A 19950-nucleotide genomic window follows, 5' to 3' on the forward strand; every position below is an offset into this window, starting at 1 on the left:
TGCTGCCTCTCAGACTGTTATAGCAAAGAGTCGCTTTTCAACACAACAGGGCATCTCAAAATCTATTTTCTTTCTTACTTCAAAAAAGACCATCACAAATACTAAAGAGAGCCACACTTAAAGCACACACGTTGTGCTTATTTTCTTCTTTTCTTTTTTTCCCGATCTGTGCTTCCGTCACTCTGTGACCTTTAGCATTTTGAGCAATGTCGTTTGTGTCCGATGTGAACATCTGCAGCCAGCAGACTGTCCAACAAGCAAAGATTGCATTAACAAGTTCAGAACACTGAATTAATTGTCCCACAATTATTGCGCCGAAAACAGTCCTTCACAATATGAATATTCCTCACATATTATATCGCAGCGACGACATATTTGTGATATATTGTGCAGCCCTGCTATTCAGTCATCTTCTTCCTGCCCTTTACCAGTTCATTAACATCTCCTTTATTCTTCACTACTTTGCTCACATTAAGTATTTGTCATCAGAAAGCAAAACGAGTGTGTAACTTTGACTCAAAAGTGGTTCATTAGAGCTCAGTTTGTAATTGCTTTCGCTTTTAAAGCCCAGCGAGATTGGTGTTTCTTCTAATTAAAATCCTACTTTCAGTTGAGAAAAAATTTTGGTCGAAAAAGATTAATCTCTAATGCAAATCAAGGACATCTGAGCTGTCATATGAGATACTGTTTTGGCTACTTGCCCATGCAATGTTCAAGTGACCGGATGCAGTAAGCTGCATCTTCATTCTTTGGCCCATTTCTGTCAGAGCTGCAAACTCACCCGCACCCAGAAACGACAAAATCGCCAAAATGCTATTTATTTCATGAAATAACTGATTGATCCAACTTGTGGACAAAAACACAGATTCTCCTAATTTTTCTACAAAGGTATAAAGAGAGAGTCTGCCTTTGCTTGACAAAATGATGCCAAGATGCCTACATTGGTGGAGAGATTTATAAGTCACATAACCAAAACCAAGCACATGAGAATGTCTTTTTCTCTCTCTCTCTGAAAGCTGTTACCACGCAGAAGTCTGAAGTCTTTCTTTTTTTTAGCCATCAGCTGGGAAATTGCTGAGTAAAAATAAGTGGGTGTGTGTTTCTGCGCTCTCACACACACTCACTGAAGTAGAGAAGGAGACTCAATTAAAAACCAGCTGTGCCCTATTCCTCTGTTAGCCCTCCAGCGTCCCTCCCCCTCTTCCTTTCTCTCATGTCTTCGCCTCCCCCCGACCCCCATCCTGTCCTCCTCTGCTACCCCCTGCCTCAAACCCCCTGCTGCTCTGTAAGCCGCCAGTAAGCTGCTAGACTCCCGCTGATCTAATGCTTCCCTCCAAAACACACACATTCACACACGTACCGAGGTGCAGACACGGACGCAGTGAGTCGCACGGGCATAAAACGCGTACCCTTCCCCTCAAATGTTCTTTAAGTGCTCATTTAACCCTCCTCCCCCCTCCTCACACTTGTTAATTGATGTAATTTCTGTCGACTTTTGTGCCAGCTCAAGCCAACCTCCCTCGTTTTCCTCTGCCACTCTCTTCTCTTCTCCCTGATCTACCTGTTACCCCCCAACATGCAACAGCGGCACAGCGCTGGGTGAGGGATTTCAGGGGTGGAAATATCAATTCTGGGCTTTTTAATGAGGAGCCAAACAAGCTGATGGACTTGGAAAAATACAACGGGAAAGAATGAGCAGATGCTTGCTAATATGGTTTCAAATCACTTCTCTTTTTGTTTTTTTTGAGCAATAAAGGTTAGCACAGAGACTATTCGCCCAAAGATATTGTCCCCATAAACACTTGAATAGTACATTTGGTTTTTTGCTCATTTTTGTAGACTGGAACCCTACTGTGCATTAGGTTTTCTTTTAATATATATATATATATTTTTTACTATTTTGAATAGCTGTAATTTATGTTTTGTGCCATTGCCATGCTGAGAAAGACACAGTTAATGTAGCTTAATAAGGGTGTATCCAGAGGGCACCAGGAGTGCTTAGCCAGCTAATCAGTGGTAATTCTATAAGTCCAGGTCCTTTAATTAGCTAATTTACATTTTCAGAATTAATCAAATTGATTATGTAATTAACAGTACAATGCATCTTCTTCTCGGTTCCAGAAAAGGCGCGCATGCACAATAACAAACACTGGCTGCTCCGAGAGTTTCCCATGGAGACGGGAACCGTGACTGGTAGTGAGTAGTTCATGTGTGCAAGAGAAGATATTGCACAAGGTTAAACACGTCTTCTTTGAGTTCCTGCAGTCTGTGATATTAAGAGATAGCACCGTGGTTCAAAGAACCCTTAGCTGGGGCTTTAAGCAATATGCTTTGATAGGTTAGAACGACTCACGCTAATATTGGCTCATAATGGAGAAAGGTCAGCTCACACATCTTCATGTAAAAAAAAAATAATAATTTTTACAACTTTCCCCAGGAATATGTTTTCCTCATAAGTGCTCTTGAGAGGAGATTAATCCAAGGATCAAATTTGATGATTCATTGATTATTACAACAACAACAACAAAAAATGGGGAGTGACAGCTGGGATGAAACTAGGTCAGGCTTTTCTTTTTTCTCTGCATAATTTACCCAAATTAGCAATTCTGCTTGTCAACAGGAGTTTGATGAATAGCTTACCTGCAAGACCAGCACAGAGAAAGAAAAGCATAGATGTGCACTCTTTCGATTTATAGGTCAGTTTTAATCTGCAGTAAAAAGCAGACCATCTTTGGATTTTGAGAGTACGCTGCAAGAGAACTGGTGCATCCAAGCTCCTCAAAGAAAAGTAAAAAATATCAAGTCTGCACAGATTTATTCCCATCTGCTCCACTGTTTACAGATGTTGTACAGAGTTTTCCATTAACCCAATGCTCAAACCATACACATTTGCAAGCTAAAGGAACACAACATGTGGTTCAAGCACCAGCTGTACTGTGGTGTAGTAGTTAACATCGACCAGGGTGAGTTTGTGAGGAGTTTCATCAGTAGGGAGCAGAGAGTTGATTTTTGGTTCTCCAGTAATGCAAATGAGACCGACTGAACAAGAAAAAGCAGGTGTGTGTGTGTGTGTGTAGTTTTTTTTCTTTTCTTTTTTTTTAAAGAGAATAAGATGTGGTCTTTTGCCACACCATGGAAATCAGATTTGGATCTCAGACTTCAGATGTTTTTCCTACTTAATGCGCATGTGTTTTGCTGAGAACTGCAGTGATAAACAATTGTGATAAATCTTTTACTCATTATCCCTCTGGCAGGCGCTACCCACCATCAGACTGCTGGGAATAACTCACCTCATAAATTTTTGGCTTGATATTAAAACACACAAATTAACCAAGTCGGCTTTTCGCATCTCAACTCTGTCACCGCGTAGATATATATCCAATAATGTCTGTCTTTGGTTATTTTTGTTTATATAAAGCATTTTTATATATCACAGAATTGTCAGCGAGAACTTTTATTTTTGTCAGCTAAAATAACACTTCAAACAGGAAAAAAAAAAACAATAAATCTCCAGGTATCACTGACATCACGATGTTGTTTGTTAAGTAACGTTCTCCACAAAATCTCTAAGGCTTTTACGAAAACTGTATTTAATAGTGAATGCTAAAGGCATTTGACTGTGCTGGATTTTCTTTACTAATTCTGAAGTTAAGTGAGGTAATCACAAACACAACACCACAGGAGCCACGTATCATTTTCCTTTCTCGTGACATTTTGACGTCGATCTGTCACATAAAGTTCACGTTGTGGTCCGGCGAAATGTGACGAGGTTAAATGTGCATTAATATTTTCACAACTCCCGCAGAATCCGTCTTCGGCGAATCTAAGCTATCCATTTCAGGCCAATGATCAGGTGCCTCTCCGTTTTGCCTTATTATTGATTCTCTTCTCGATAATATGGCTTGTAGCCCAGAGGACACTTTGGTGAAACTGCACATCCCTCGACAACCTACATGATCACGATGAAGGATGAGCACCAGGAGCCCAAGTCGGTAGTGCCTCTTTTTCTTCTGTCGCTTAGGAACTTTAGAGCAGTTCAGCAACGCCTCCCCTGATCTGCATTTTTCATCTCATCCTGCACCTGCGTTGCCCTCTGGAGATCCCATGATTTCCTTCCTTCTCTCCTTTCACCCTGCTCTCAGGATTTAGCCGTGCCATCTGCAGGTCTTTCAGATTATACTTAAATATTACAACCCAATATCCTTTTTTTCTTTTGGTCTCAATCAATGAATCAGCGGCGTGCGGCGTGATGGATTGCCAAAGAGAGGGAGAAAATAAAAGAGTAAAAATAAATAAATAAATAAAGCCAAATGGTGTGTGGGGGGGGGACTTTAAGTCCCCTGCCAATCCCCAGTTATGCATAAAAATGCTTCTGAAATGAAATCTTTATCAAAAGAGCCACAAGGTTCTCCTTACAAGGTGTTTTCAAATAACCAGGCGTTATTATCATACCTCCACTGGGAAATATGCATTTACAGCTTGGAGAGTGTGAGGCAATGGGGTAACTGCTAACAATGTTTCCCCTAGTTATTGTGCATAATTGCATGCCTCCGTTATTGCACCTTTCTATTGCTGCTAATACAGAGAAAGCCCATTAGGCACTGTGCTAATGTGAGCAGTAGCCTGCAGTGCAGTGGGTGCACTGTTTAAAAAGCGACCACCGTAATGGGAGGTAAGCCATATAAGGAGGGCAATAACACCCAAAGCAGGCATGTTCAAGCTCTATTAAAGTAAGATTAAACTTTTCTATTAGGCAATGCCAAGGCAGCTGCAGCATCTTACAACAAATGTGAAAGATTGGAACTTATTTGAAGTGCCCAAGGCTGGACGTTAGCAGCGGCTCAATGGACCAGTGGAAAGGTCCCTGAGGATTTTCCAGATCCTGAAATTCTTTGCTTTGCTTTTTTTGTTTTGTTTTTAAAGTAAAATTTATTATTTCTTATAAAACCTTTATAATTGCAATTTACAAAAAAAAAAGAAATAAATAAATTAAAGTTATTTTTTTGTATTTTTCGCTCAAATCTTGGGATCTGTGCCACTGCCAGATTTGGGCTGTAATTTTTATATATATAGATATATTTATATATATATATCTATATATAATTGTATTATGAAGACCGAACGCAAATTAAAGAGGCTCTCTAAAAGTCAGAATTTTAAAAAAGACTATTTGATTCTCATCATCTTTGTCTTCAGAATCCAACATGGCTGCTTTGTATGAAACATATAGCCAAAGCAAAAATAAATAGATACATTTAAAAAAAACAACACATCTCTTTTTGCACACAGACACTAACACAAGCAATGTGTCAGTGCCCACCTGATTATTGTCATTTTTGTTATGCATCTGGTCATACTCAAGAATAAAATTTGGCATTTATATAAGAAATAAACTTATAGTTTAATTGTTTTTTTAAGAAATGAACAAACAACTTGTTATGAGTTGGAATTTTCCGTGTTGTTTGTAACCAGCCAGATTTCGCCCTTCCAGAACTCGCTCTACTCTGTTCTGTTGCTGGGAAGACAAATGGAGTCTTATTAGCTCTGTAATTGATATGATCTTTGCAGAAATATTTCGTCTGCTACAGGGACCCTCAACCAGGACTCACAATTTCATTGTAAAATTGGCAAACTTTACTGAGGACAAAGGTCTCAAACTCGAGTCCTAGAGCACCAATGTCCTGCAGCTTTCAGATGTGTCCCTGATTGTACACACCTGATGTAAATGGGAAAACTCCCTCCTCACCAAGCGGCCAAGTTCCCCAGAGCGCTGCTAACGAGCTAGCTATTTGAGTCAGATGTTTTGAAGTGGAGATGCTTCCTAAAGTTGCGGGAACCTGAATTTGAGATGGGGAATGTGATTAGATTACCTTTATTAATATTATGTTTAATGAAAGGTTTGAATACATGGCTGAAACAAGACTTGGAACAAAAGAGACTTTGAGCCAAAAAAAAAAAAAAAAAGCTAATGTTTGTAAAGAACACATCAAATGGTTCCAGAGTCGCATATATGAGCTATGGCTCTCTGCAGCTCCTCCGGAGACTCTTTACAGTTTCTACTATCAATACTTTTTTCTTTCTTTTTTTTTTGGAGGCTCTTATAGTTTTCCTGTCCTGGTTGATGTACAAATAGATTCATTCGTATGGTATTCTAACCGTAAGCATAATTTGGGTTAGATGTTATAAACGAATCCCGTTTAAAGTAAATGAAACACATTTTTTTTCGCTATTGGCCCTTTTTTACATCAGCATTTCCCCTGACGCCAATTACACCAGAGCCACTACTCCAGTCTGCCAATTCAGACCTACATTCCAGATTTTGTATGATTAAACAAACCCCATTTTTGTTGTCGTCAAAACGTTTCTTTTAGGCAATCTGCTTGAAGCAAAGATCGGTGTGATTTATCCAACTCTTTATTTTTTTATGTTGCTGGTGCTTAGCAGTAAAGGTTGATTTTCTCTCATTTTTCTTGCAAATAATTAATGTCCACAGTCCTTCTAAGTGCCAAGAGAGGCAGCTCAAGTACTTTGGGATCTACTGCAATTTGTACAAGGAAAAAAAAAACAACCAAAAACAACGTGTGGGTTTAGCACCAAAACTGAGTTTGGAGACAACTTCCTGTATGTGTGATTGATGTTAATGTATGACAAAACTGTAAAACATTTAATGAACAGTCAAGTAGATGCTTTTATCATGTCATCGTATCCTATTTGTACAGCAAGCCGATTCATTGGAAGCGACCTCTGAAAGATTGATTGCAGCACAATTTGAGACTCTTTAGGTGTTTAATCACTGTTGATCCCCTTCGTGCCATGTTGCAGGGATGCAGCTGCAGCCAGACAGCCTACAGTGGATTACTCGGCCGTTAATGACCACTGACTTGTCTCGGCCGTGAACGCGCGCTCCGCGAGCCCCGGTCAATGCTCTCCGCGCTGCATGCGAATCCATGGTCGCTCCCTGCCATCCGCTGCGCGCAGAAATCCCCCCCCCCCCCCCCCCCCCCGCACACCGCCGCCGATCAGTCGTCTTGCAGAGCATGCAAGTCTGCACCCCCACCGCTGTATACTCCACTCAAGAAAAGAGCCGACGGAAAGACGTGTCTCTTTTATTACTATTAAATATTATTCATCTGATTTCATTGCGCGCAGCTGTTTTTCCCCCCTCTCTCTTTTGGCTACATCGGGCACTGTCTCCGACACGGAATGGATTGCTCCGTCTGATTCCAGCAATCCGGTGACATGTTGAACCGGAGGCTTCCAGCCTGCCACCTCCGTCAGTTCCCAGACAGCGCAAAGAAAAGTATTCAGTGAAGAAGTGCGTGCGGCAAGCGCCCGGCGGCACAAATCGAGGAATCGAAGGAGGGGTTTGGGAGGTAGGAAAAGAAAAGTTGGAAGTTGAAGAAAAGGAAGATTATGCGGTGAGTGCCGCACATTGCCGCGAACAGGTACGTCACTTTTTTTTTAAAACTATATTTCTATGGAAACGATGCTTACGCACCGCTTGTTTGTATGCCGCTCTGTGGTCTCACATGAGTGCAGCGGGGGGCGTTATCTGAGACGCAGCGCAGAGCCGTGACATTGAGGTGCCTTTCATCGGAAGAGCAGCTGTGGTCCTCCTGCGGGTATCCGCTGCGCTCGCAAGCGGACGCAGAGGATTTCCTCGGCCGGCGTCTGCGGCGGAATAATGTGTCAAAAGTGGCAAGAGAGTGGCGCAGCAGAGTTTTCGTTTGCGTCTGTTTTGGAGCATCCGCGCAACATTTCATCACACGGAATATGTGAGGAGGCGCATGATGAGTAATTTCAGAGCGCAGCATTCTCTAAAAGGGTCAAGGTGTTCCGTGAGGCATGCCTTGCGTCCGACGGTCTACTATTGCATCGCGTGCATCCTTCAGTCGTTCAATCCCTGTCCAGCTAAATGTGCTCAAAAAGAATGTTTTGTTTAATAATTTATCGTGTGTATCATAGGTTTGAATCGGCAGATTGCAGTGGTGGTTCTTGTGTAATTGGCGCCCTGGGCAATACTCCCTCCCCCCCATAGCCCACCCAATACAAAACTAAACACATGAGGGAGCTTCTTCAACAGCAAATATAAAAACATCATGAAACATTAGGAGATAAAACATATCGATGTGCTATTTTCTAAACTAGATAATTAGATATTTATTTTAGATAAATAACTTGAGCCAAGCAATACTCCTAAGGATATATTTTGAGGGATTTTTTTACTTGCTTGTTCTGTGGGTTTTCAGTCAAGAACTGAAATATGTATGCTGCTGATGAAAGTTTTGACATCAAAATGCTTACTAAAAGTAATAATAATAGAAAAAAAACTGGTGTTGAGGCTAATAATCCTCTTAAAAGTCAAAGTTTATGCTTTACTTTAGCATTTTCATTCCCGTCATTAGCTTCTTGAAAGATGTTTATGAGTAAAAGGGAGATCAATGTGAATTTATATATTTTTTTATTCTGCTTTAGCTGATATGGACACAGAAGAACAGGTGCAGAGCAGAACCTGGATGTCATACACCTCAACGCCTGTGTGTTGGATCTCTGGGCAGAAATTGCTTGGATAACTCATCCAACATCGGCGTGAACGCGGGATCCGCTGCGCATTCTTGACTCGTCCTTCTCGCCCTCACAAAGCCGTCGTTCACCTCTTTGCAATATGTTGCATGCGTCATTTAGTTTTTCTTTGCCCTGCCTGGTACTCACTGGGAAACGTTATAGAGTTATTATGTAGAGTTAAATCACACATGAAGGCTGTGCAGATGCGCCTGTTTTGCTCTGCTTTTGATTTATTTCCTCCAGTGCGTGATCTAAGTTTTCTCTCTCTCTCTCTCTCTCTTTCTCTCTCTCTTTCTGGTGACACTGAGAAGCAGAAAGCCACAGCCCAGCTGGCATCCCCCTCTCCTCTACCCTTTCTTTCCCCATAAGCTGCAGTAGAAAATAACACTGCGGGACGCCGTTAAATCTGGGATGAATATTCATTGATCATATGTATGTGCATCTTCCTTCTTCCAGGATTTATTGCCACACGCAAGCATAAAGTTTTAGGAATCACAAGGGAGGAAAAGGGAGAAAAAAAATAAAAAAACGGAACAACTTTTGCCGGGATGCATGGTGTCAGAGGCTGAGGCCCACACACCAGCTGTAGACGCTAGAGCCTGGCAGCCATTGGCACCTTGTGACACGCAGACACAGATGCCACGAAGATCTTGATGATGAGACGCCCAACTGAAATTCACACTTCAATCTTGCTGGAACACTCTTTCCTCTCTCTCTCTCTTTCTTTCTCTCTGCGGCCCCTTTATCTCTTCCTCCACCTTGAGCTCTCTTCAAGCCAGTCTGCGCTTGTGTGATCTCTAACTCCCTTTGATGGCACCCCCTCCCACCCCCTTTCTTTCCATACCTTCATGTTGAACTTTTGAAAGAGCTATAGGAATCAAAATGGAAGTGAAAAGCTCTTAAGATTTGCATGCGGTCACTGCTGGGAGATTTTTAAACACACGCACATGGATATAAATGTTGCTCTCTAGCCATATGTCCTGTCCAAACCTGGCCGCGTCCCGCCTTGTGTTTTATTTTTATTTTTTTCCCCCCTAATCAGCAAGGTGTGCTAATCGTGGCGGGCGGTGTGCTGTGTGTGCATATGTAGTCTTAAGTGCTAATAGGAGCTCACACTAGAGAGCAGCAGGCCGTGTCAACCGCAATCTCCAGACAAGCCCTCAGGGTGTCCTATTTGGCACTCGCACAGGGACGCAGACACACTCACACACATATATGCGCTAATGGGGCCGCTATGTTTAGACTTGACTTAAAAACCCCGAGCGCTACGGGTTCATGTCTGAGCTGGACATTCACAGTTGATAAACAGGATTACCTTAAACGCTGCAGATCTTGTATGTCCTCAGAAGTGTGTTTGTTCTAAAGATGTTCCTGTCAGGTTTTTTTTTCTTTGCTGTCTTCTTAAGCAATTTCTGATTTTCGGTTTTCATTCATGCCTGAGCCAGAAAGTTTGACCAGTTTTTTTGTTTGTTTGTTTTTTTTTAAAGATTATATCGTATAGAAAAGAGAAAGTGCCACAGATCAGATCGTTGATTGAGGCAGTTTTGGATTCTACAAGAAATGAAGGAATTACAAGATTTATGCTTGCACTTATAAGAGAGGTGGTTGAAACATATATTAAGCCAAAAACGGTGGGGGATTTTATTTTTAATGTCTTTTGATGATTAGAATAATTCTCATTTTTCACGCCATTTGCCCTGCCAATTACTGATCAGAGCGGCTGTTGCCAAAACCAGCTGATTCCGACCACTGGCCGATTGATTGGTGCGTCTCAGCTTTGCTTATTCACACATGAGTATTATTAGGCAGTGAATAGCTTTTAGTTTCAGTGTTTTGTCTTTGTCTCTCTTCCTCTATGTGGGTTACATATTTATACATGCATTTTGCTGCAACACCTGTGAGGCCTGGAAAGAGGTGCATCAATCTTCATTAGGCTGAAATGAGGTTGGCCTTGCTGAATAAATGACTAGCATCCAGAAGCGCGTGTGTGTTTGCGCGCGTGTGCTCTGAGCTCTGTGGTCCACTCCGACCTGGCTGACAGATGACTGCAGTGATTTCCAGGGTTCAGCAGATTAGGGGATTAAAGACTGACGGCTTCACACAATAACACAAATGGCGCGCATGGGCATCAGCAAGCGTACACACGTCCACACCGGTTAAACAAAGCGCACGCTCTCGCATCCAGGTCTGCCGGGGCTGCGGTCATTGATATCCGGCGTGACCCCTGTGATGTCTGTTGTCCCAAGGTGTGCGTGTGTATAATCACGGATGGAAAACAGCATTATATAAAACCTCAAGGGTCCAATTTCACTAATGCCACTTTCACAATACAGCCATGACCTGCATTGGTGCTGAGAGTCCAGTTAATACATTTTGTCCTTCCCCATCAATTCAAAATCCACTTAGTGTTTGAAAATGAACTAACATCGTGGGTTGAATGTTTTTGTTTTTTTTCTTGTTTTCTATGCAGCTTTGTTGATGGAGTGCAGTCAAAAGTCCTTCTTAAATACAAATTCAACCCCACTCTGATTTTTTAAAAATTTTATTTTACTTTATTTTTCTTAATTCTGCCAACTGGAACTGTGTTGCTCTAAGTTAATGGATGTTTTAACAAAAAACCTACTTAATTGCCGCTGAGGTGTAATTATTCAAGTGCAGAAAAGTGCCCTACATTTGAAGGCTTTGTGGGTTTTTATGTTTTGACAGGTTTGCTGCTTTTTTGTGCGTGTGTGTGGAAAAAATAAACTTGCTGCATGGTGCTAACATTCGTTTTCATTTCACTTTACCTGGGCATTCCTGCAGGGTGTGAAACACAAAAAACGCTGTTGCTACTGGTGGTGCAACCATAGCAGCATAACTGAGTTTTACAATGCTTTAAAGCCATCCAATTTTATCTTGGCAGCAGAATTTTTAGACAGTTTTCCTTTTCTTTTTTTTTTTTCCGTGGAGATGTTATATAGATAAAAGAAAGTAAGACTTTCCAGGAGAGCTGCACACCTGCGACTCAGAGAATTTCTTCTGTCTGCCAAGTTTAAAATCTAAATATGACTGGATTATTTTTTATTTTTTTATTTATTTTAATTTACCATTGCCGACAAACTTGTTGGCATCCCTGTAAAGATACGTTGAAAATAATAAAAAAATAATTCCATCTGTTGTAGCAGCAGCATGGAAATTTCAGGCTTCTCTTATGCTACCTCCTGCTGAGAGCAACCCTGCAGGTTTTCTGTTCAAATCGGGTTTTGGGACTGAGATGGGCCAGGCTGGATTTAGGATGTGAGCCCCTGAGCTAGAGAGCGACCGTTTGGGAACGCTAGCCAAAGAGTTTCTCTTACACATAAAATCGACTATACAGCGATAGTTAAGAATACAATAAAAAGTTTGTCCCAAATTTGTCATTTAACATAAAAAGTTCTCCCTAAAACGTCCGTCATACAAGAAAATTAATCGACACATCTTGGTAACCGTGCGAGACTTGCATGTGGTGATGTAAGTCATACAAATGCACCAAAAGCAAACTACTGGGTATGCTTCAACATTTAATAAATTTTGCTGCTGTTACGTTTGATGTGATTTGTGGAGAGAGTTAGGTTAAGAAGAGCCTTGACCTCATTTTTAAATATTTGACTGATCAGTTATCTGCCAAATATACAATTAAAACACCTAGGTGATACGTTAGAGTGCTGCTACTTCATATCACCAAGGATACAACTAATGTTTTTTTTTCATTATTATTGAGCATAATTTCCTTTAAACACATTAATTATTTATGTATTTTTTAATGTGAATTTTATTTTGTGTGCCTGCTATTTTGAACATCATATTAAAGCTGCAGCTTGAACAAAAATGTTTCAAAATTTTACAAAGTAACATTTTTTTCAATGCATAAATTCAGAAGAAAAAAAAAACTTAAGCCCTCTACCTCCTGAAAAAACCTGGAGCCCCCGTTCCTATGCTGCTTTGCCCACATCATCACAGTTTCTCTGTGAAGACTTGTTAAACCCCAAGCTTTTAGGCAGTTGCACAAATGCGGGCTTTAGAAATTGGTGCTGCTATGTTTAGTGGCATTGTAAACATAAGTCATGGGTTGATTTTGTTAAAAAATGAATATTTCTAATCATGCAATTTGTTCTCCAGTAGATTGAATTGACTCAAACTACCATTTTTAATAAGAGGTTATGTCTGTTTTAAGGCTTTCACTTGGAGCCAAACATTTCTCTACACATCCAGCACACTGCAGGCGCTCAGTAGATTAGCATTTCATCATTTCAAGCAAAAGGTTAGATAGTGAAACATGTAGAAAAAAAAACTCATTTTCACTGCTAATTAACAAAGAACACTGACCTTTTAAAAACAAATAAAAAGGGAAAGAGTTGAGCGAAAGCGAAAGCGTCTAATACTGTTTATACAGCTGCTATTATTGTCAGGATACGATGTTAAATAAAAAGTATTAAACTGAGCGGCACAGCTCTATTAAAGGCCGCTCAGTCTGCCCACCACCTACACAGCTTTTCACAAGCTCAGGGTTTTCTTGAGCCAGATATACAATCAAACCAGTGTCATAAATCCACATCCAGATATAAAAAAAAAGAAGAAGAGAGAAAATCCTGCAGTAATATTGCTTCAGGGTAGTAAAATGATATACAGTCTGAACTCCTTGAGAGCAGATTTTGGATAGCATGACACGCAACAGTGTCAAGAAAAGGTTTTTATTGGGATGGCCTGTATGCAGATCAGGTAACCACTTGTGCCTCGGTGTATCACTCCCTCAACCCCCTTTCATTTCCGTGTCCCATCTGTCTACTTCTCTGTTTTATCCCAGACTCCCTCTGTGTCAGATTTCAACGTTTCAATCATAATTTTTCTCCTTTAAGACGGCTTTCCGGGGCATTTTCAGGAATAGCATCCTGTGGGGATTAAGACACCTAAAATTACAAGAACCTATTGATCAGAGGGCAAATAATTTATATCATAGACATTGGTTCATTGTTACGCAGGATCCCATTCGATTAAAACGGCACAATAATCCTTGTGAAAGTTAAGTTTGTCGTGTAGTTCTGTCGTTTGTGGTCAGCGTCTGAGTCCATCCAGCAAAAGTATTTTTAAGCTGTTATCATGGATCCTAAAGGTGAAGGCGAGGCCTTTCGAGCCTCAACTTTATATTAATGAGACTGTTGTTTAAGCAAGTAATATAAAAGTTTGTTTCAATAACAAACATTTGTTCCAAAGCGCATCGCCAAAAAAAAAAAACCTTAACTCAAAAGAACATGAAACAGTTAAATGTCAATCATCAAAAGCCAAGTCTTTAGCTGAGTTGGTTTGAAGCGTACAAAATAAGCAGTTCCTAAGGTTGTGTTGATCAGCCAGTAAGTGTATCAGGTTACCTAACAACACTGTTTGGAAAAGCATTAAGAAGCTTCCAGCTCTTTTAAACTGTGTGATAAAATGATAGCACTGGGACAACATGTCAGCAGGCTGACTGTTAGCAGCTGGTGATAAAGATGCCACCTGCTTCAAAGCTAGCTATACAGTCAAACTCTCATTTATTTTAATAAATAGAAGGGCAGAATTAATACGTTTTCTTTAAGGATATATGGGGAGCTTTAGGAAATCTATAGAGTTAGATGAGCAATACCACAATATATGGCCTGAAATATTTTAAGCTAATGATTTGTTGCCGCATGTACAGCTGAGCCCTCAACAGCTCATAGTCCTGCCAGATTTTGAATATGAAGCCATTTTCATTCAGAGATGCTATTGATTTTGGGGGAAAAAAAAACCAAAACAATTATCTGCTTTCATGGAGATTTAAAATATATATGTATAGTTATACATGTGTCAATAATTAGTATGAAAAAAATTGATTAGCATTACAAGAATACGATTAATTGTATCTGTAAGTGTATTTCCTCTGGTATTTTTGAACATCCGCCCACTGAAATAAGCTCAAAGTCTTCGAGGTTGGACGGCCTCCATTTGCTCACTTCACAAGTCAGGGATTGGGTTGGGCCACTGTAACACATGTTCGTCAAATCAAAAGATGTATTTAAATCTAAATCTGTCAGGGCGGTGAGTACTCTGGGGCTTCATTGTAATTACCTAAAAAAAAAAAAGCATTAAATGACTTTTTATGTAAAAATGATGATCACTTTAAATTAAAAATGTAACAAAACATATGGTTACATATTTTCCTTTTTATTGCTTGAAACAGTGTTGCTCAGAAAGCCTTCCAGGACACATAGTGGTAGGAAGGAAACTAGACACAATAACCAACGTTGGATCTGATGCTCAGAGAAGAACGATTTCACATTTTCCTGCATTGTTCTAAATAAGTCACTTCCTGGTATTTTCCTAAACAGTTTCTGAAGTCTGAAAGCAACAAATTGTCTCCAGTCTGTCCTCCTTCCCTCCTCCCACACACACGTACACACACGCACACACGCCCACACACACAGACATGTTTGCGCATCTATCTTTGCGGGGACTTTCCACTGACTTCCATTCATTTCTACAGCCTAAACCTTACCCTTACCCTTAGGGTTATCCTAACCCTAACCTTAACCCTATCCCAAAACTCAATTCACACCTTAGTCCTAAATCTGACCCCTGACCCAAAAACAGTGTTTCCCCTTGAGTGGACCAGGCTTCAGTCCCCACAACGTCGTATATGTCAGCAAAATTGTCCCCACAAGGTATTAGAAACAAACGCGCACACACACACATACACACACACACACGCACACACACACACACACTCTTTTGTGACCTTTCATGGCTGTATATTTTTCTTTGAAGGGGGGCTTTTGTTACTCAAACAGCCACTGTGGTTTAACGTTCGGATATGAGTGTGTATTAGCTTTGCTTTAGAGAAAGTGACGCTCGTAGAGCGCACCCTTCATCTTGGATTACTATACCCATGGATCCTGTGGGTATTTGTGTTGGAAGTGATGGTAGAGCAGGATGATATTTACTTCTTCTGTCTGACAGCTGACCGACTGGTTTTAACTCAGCCTCCTCATGGGCTCATGGCGCTTTGAAATGAGCTTCTTGACAAAACCTAAGCTGAGAAAAGGGGAGTTTTTAATTCATATGCCTTTTATAAGTAGAAAATATGCTTCTGAATAGAGGGTTAGAACCTCTCTGTAGGCCATATGTTAAAATTCAGTAAATACTATTGTGATGTTCAAAGTTTAAATCCTGTCTAATTTTCTTAAATATCTTTAAAGGAGACAGACTTTCTTGTAATCATTTAAAGTCCTCTCAAGCTATTAGTATCCCCTTTCTGCTAAGTTCTTTCAAAGGTCTTATTGCTTCTTTGTGCTAATTCTCTGTCAAGTACTTGTATCTGGCCATTACATCATGTAAAATAATTACAAAAGTGAACAATTGAAGGACAAAAGAAGTGTCACACTTCAAAGAAACTACAGGAGATTGCATTATCCAAGAGTTTTATGTGCAGAAAACACAAACATTTCAGCCAAAAAGGTGATATGGGATATGAGTTAGCTCCTGGCCATTGCCTTCCTGCACAAATCTACTAGTTTCAAATCTCTCTTCACAGCTCAGTTTGTCCTTTCTCCCATTGAAGTGGATTCCTACAGTTTCACCAGGGCCAATGAGCAAACAGGAGAGGTTGTCGTCTGTGGCGTTGTATTTTGTTAATGCATTGAGACAATTTTACTTCAGCGCAGTTATTCATCTATCAGCTAATTTTATTATTTTGAAAATAGTTGCATCAAAAAAATGACTGGAGTTGGCCTATTGTGATCAGATTTGACTGATGAATGTTTAGCAAGAAACTACAAAGTTTGATCTTTTTCCCGTCAGTGATAAATGTGTTACCAAGTAGCTCTAACCAGAACCTTCCATGTTGTAGACGCTCTTTTTTAAAAAAGATTTAAAAAAATAAACTGAATGTCTTGAACAGGTCAAAAGATGCCTTGACCTGTTTTATCTAGACTTTGAGAGAGCAAGTAGATGACAGGAAGGCTGAACCAAACATAGCCAAGTTTCAAATGACCAGATTTGGGATGACAGTGACTGGACTTGCTTTTTAATGTCCAATGCTTGCAGTGCTAAAAATGTTAATTGCCTATATAAGATGTAAATATTAAACCGTATTGTACGGGTCTTGCATATGCATTACACTCTGATATAAATGACACAGCAGGGTAGCTGCAAGGGGAAAAAATGGGTAGATCAAAGCTTTATAGATCATAAATTCATGAGCTCTGTTTTTGCCACAGTTGAAGCGTCACTCTTCCTGTCAGTACGACGAGGGAAGCAACGTCTCTTTTTTTAAAGACATTCTTTTGCATCCCTTTCTCGAGGGAGGCAATGAGACGTGTGGGCATTTTCTCATCTACAGTCAAGAGGAAGATGCGGCTTGTTGAGGCTTCCTGGTCGTTGGACAGATTTTTAGAACCAAGTCCTGAACCGTTAGCTCTTCAGCAACAGACGTGGGGTCAGAACAGCTGCTAATGACAATCAAGCATCCTTTGTAGCAGTTACGTTTGTTTGTTGTTACGGGTGCTCTCAGGCTTTTTTCCGTAAACATTTGCCGCAAAACTGAATCGTGGCGGATGCATAGGCATCCAGACTTTGGTATATTCACACACACAGAGAGACTTCTCTTTGCTGGTGTGGAACTACTGTGACGTTCACCATTTACAGTATTCATCTAACTTTTATTTGTGGTACCGTTTGATTCCATGCATTTCCTAACCAACAGAATAACTCAAACTCGTAGTGGCAGCCGATGTAATCAGCATATAGAAAGTGGCTTCTCTTCCTCAGTGGCTTATCTGCTCTCTCTTTCCCTTTCTGCCTCTCTTTCTAAGTAGACATGTCTAGTTACAGCCTAAAATGGCCTTGTGAAAGAGGACGCGAGTTAAGATGGCATCCCCAGAGACTTTTCAGTGGAGTAATTTAATAAACTGTGATATTTTCCCACTCCACCAGGGAAAGGGAATAGGTTCAGAAAGTAATGAAACTCAGCTGTTGAATTTTTAATATTAAAGAATCAATTTCCTGTTCTTGAACATAACCAAGTAAAGGTTCCCCCTCCTCTCTCTCTCCCTCTTATGTCTCCTTTGTTACATGCACAGTGTAGCATTGATGTCCAATGAGCCTCCTGTTCTTTTGCAGAGGAAGGATGTAAAGGTCTAATGCAAACGTTTGTTCACATGCCTGTTTTGGCTGAAGTCCAGACTGAAGCGTTTGAGGAGCAGCTGTAAACCTAGATTTCCCAAACAACTGTTCCTGCCAAGAGGCTGTGAGTTAGATAGTACTACCTAGCAAGAGCGGGCATATGTTACTGTTAATAATAAAGTCCTTCAATAAAAAACCGTGGGATTTCTACCGAACGCGGTGCAATTAGGGAAAGGCAATGTTTTACTTCTTAGTACTGTGCAAAGAAGAACCAGAATTTAGGTCAGTGTCTCTGTGTGGCTTAAATAAAACATGCAATGCTTTGCAAAAGTATGAAAAACTTGAAAGAGTAACAAAGAGTCCAGTTGAACTGTGAAGCGGAAGATTAATAATGATTTTTTTTTAAATCTTATTTATTTATTTTTTATAAAGAAAAACCTGGAAAAGTATGACATGTTTTCCATATTCAACTCCAGTGACGTCCGGAGATGAACAATAGCCCACCTACCTCTTGACCCGGCAACTATAAGCAGGAATGGACGATGACTGGAAGGATCTTTTCTTGTGTAAACGTCGGACAGAGAACCAAGCACTTTTTTTTTTCCTGTTGCACTTTCCTAATATCAAAATATTTACAAGCGAATATGAACTGAAATGAAAGCAGTGGAAACTAGATATTTATTGTTTTATTTATTTATTTTTATCTCAATAGTTTTTTAAATTGCTTTTGCAGTAATTGCTTCTTTTATCCTGAGCGGCCTTTCAGTCTGTGTCAGTCCACAACTTTTTTTTTTTCTTCACTGCTGTCATCGCCAGCATCCTCACAAAGCCTTTACATTTTATTCTGGGGTCAGTGGGCACATTTTGCACTTAGACAACTTTAGACATCTCTCTTTCCTGAAAGATATGACTTGGCATTCTGTGCTGTTAATACTTGCCTGCAATTGTCTTGAACATACACGCATTCAGGCGTCTGGAAATTTTACCTAAAATTGAACAAAGTTTGTGGAAGTCCAGAATTCTCTTCTCAATATCTTGATTGATTTCTTTAGATTTTTTAAAAAAAATTTTTTTGCCATGTTATAGAGGGAAGCAGTGTGTTGGAGGTTTTACCCTGAAATGCATCCACATGTGTTCCTTCATTTAGCTCATTAATTATTAATTGTTATTCACAGGGATTTTGCAGGGCATTAAAAGGCTTTAAAAAATTATTGTTAAATTTAAGGCCATGAATGGCATTAAAAAGCATTAAATCTGATTCTCAGTGACATTCAAAAATTGTTGTTAGTTTTCAAAAGAAAATATGATGAGTTCAGCTTTTCTGAATTGTTCAGCCAGACTCCCTCACTGGGGAATTGATAAATTATTGCCAGGAATGTAAATTTGCATAATACACTGAATCATTTTTGGTAGAGCACGTTGGCGGGAAACCGCAAAAACACGAGCAGCACAGAAAATGGGTAAATGCAAATTTCAGCCAAAGTGAAAGGGAGATGAGTTATTTAGGGAATGGCTGCAGCCTGTTGATGGCAAAGTGGTTATAAAGAAAATGAAGCTTCTGACAAGGGGGGTCAACACTCGGAGATCACACATGCAGTCTGACGACCGCAAATGGGCTGTAACAAGGAAAAACAGCCGAGTCTGTCCAGTTGCTTTTCCGTATCCAAGGGAGCGTCTTTAAATACAACTGAGACGCCATGAGCAGCGCCGCTGCAGCCACAATCATGTCCATCGGATCCATCAATGAGCAAATCAGGCGATCTTCGCTCTTCTTATGCACAGAATGAGATGTATAGCCCGAGCGCTGGCTTCAACTGTAATTTTAGATAAACGAAATGAAGTCACCATGCAACACAGAGATTTTAAAATAATCTATATGGCTTTTTAGGACCTTATATTTGAATGTATATATAACCTATTCATAAAAGCAGTTTCTGAAGAACAACATAGCTGGCATTTATTTCATATCATAACACAGATGTTTGTGTGTGTTTCCAGCTTAGATTAGACTATCTTTGTCCTCAAGTTTTTGATCTGTACCTTAGATGTAAAGAATGTTTTTACTTAATGCCTGAGAACGTCCTGCATGTCTGTTTGGGTTTTAACCATCCTTCATTTAGAAGGATCTTCAGGTTCTTCATCATTTAGAGCTCTAATACTAATTAAATAGCTGAAGTTCACACAAAAAAAGTATATCCAAAGTGCAGATAATTTGAAGATATAATTTAGCCAGTG

The 19950-nt window shown here is 40.1% G+C and overlaps 1 protein-coding gene across 3 annotated transcripts in view; it reads left to right on the forward strand.

Moving 5' to 3' along the window:
- The window catches only part of tenm2a (teneurin transmembrane protein 2a), a 319228-nt gene that overhangs the window by 31249 nt on the left and 268029 nt on the right, over nucleotides 1-19950 (forward strand). Inside the window, exon 1 of one of the 3 annotated variants that reach the window (XM_044128020.1) lies at nucleotides 7015-7445. The exons of 1 other annotated variant lie outside the window; for it this stretch is intronic. The gene's annotated coding sequence lies outside the window, so the exon portion shown is untranslated. Of the gene's footprint in view, nucleotides 1-7014; nucleotides 7446-7760; nucleotides 7776-19950 lie in introns of those variants that run through there. One more of the 3 variants, XM_044128022.1, reaches the window with a different exon arrangement.

This window comes from Gambusia affinis, linkage group LG09 (assembly GCF_019740435.1).
Source record: "Gambusia affinis linkage group LG09, SWU_Gaff_1.0, whole genome shotgun sequence".
Taxonomy (NCBI): Eukaryota; Metazoa; Chordata; class Actinopteri; order Cyprinodontiformes; family Poeciliidae; genus Gambusia; species Gambusia affinis.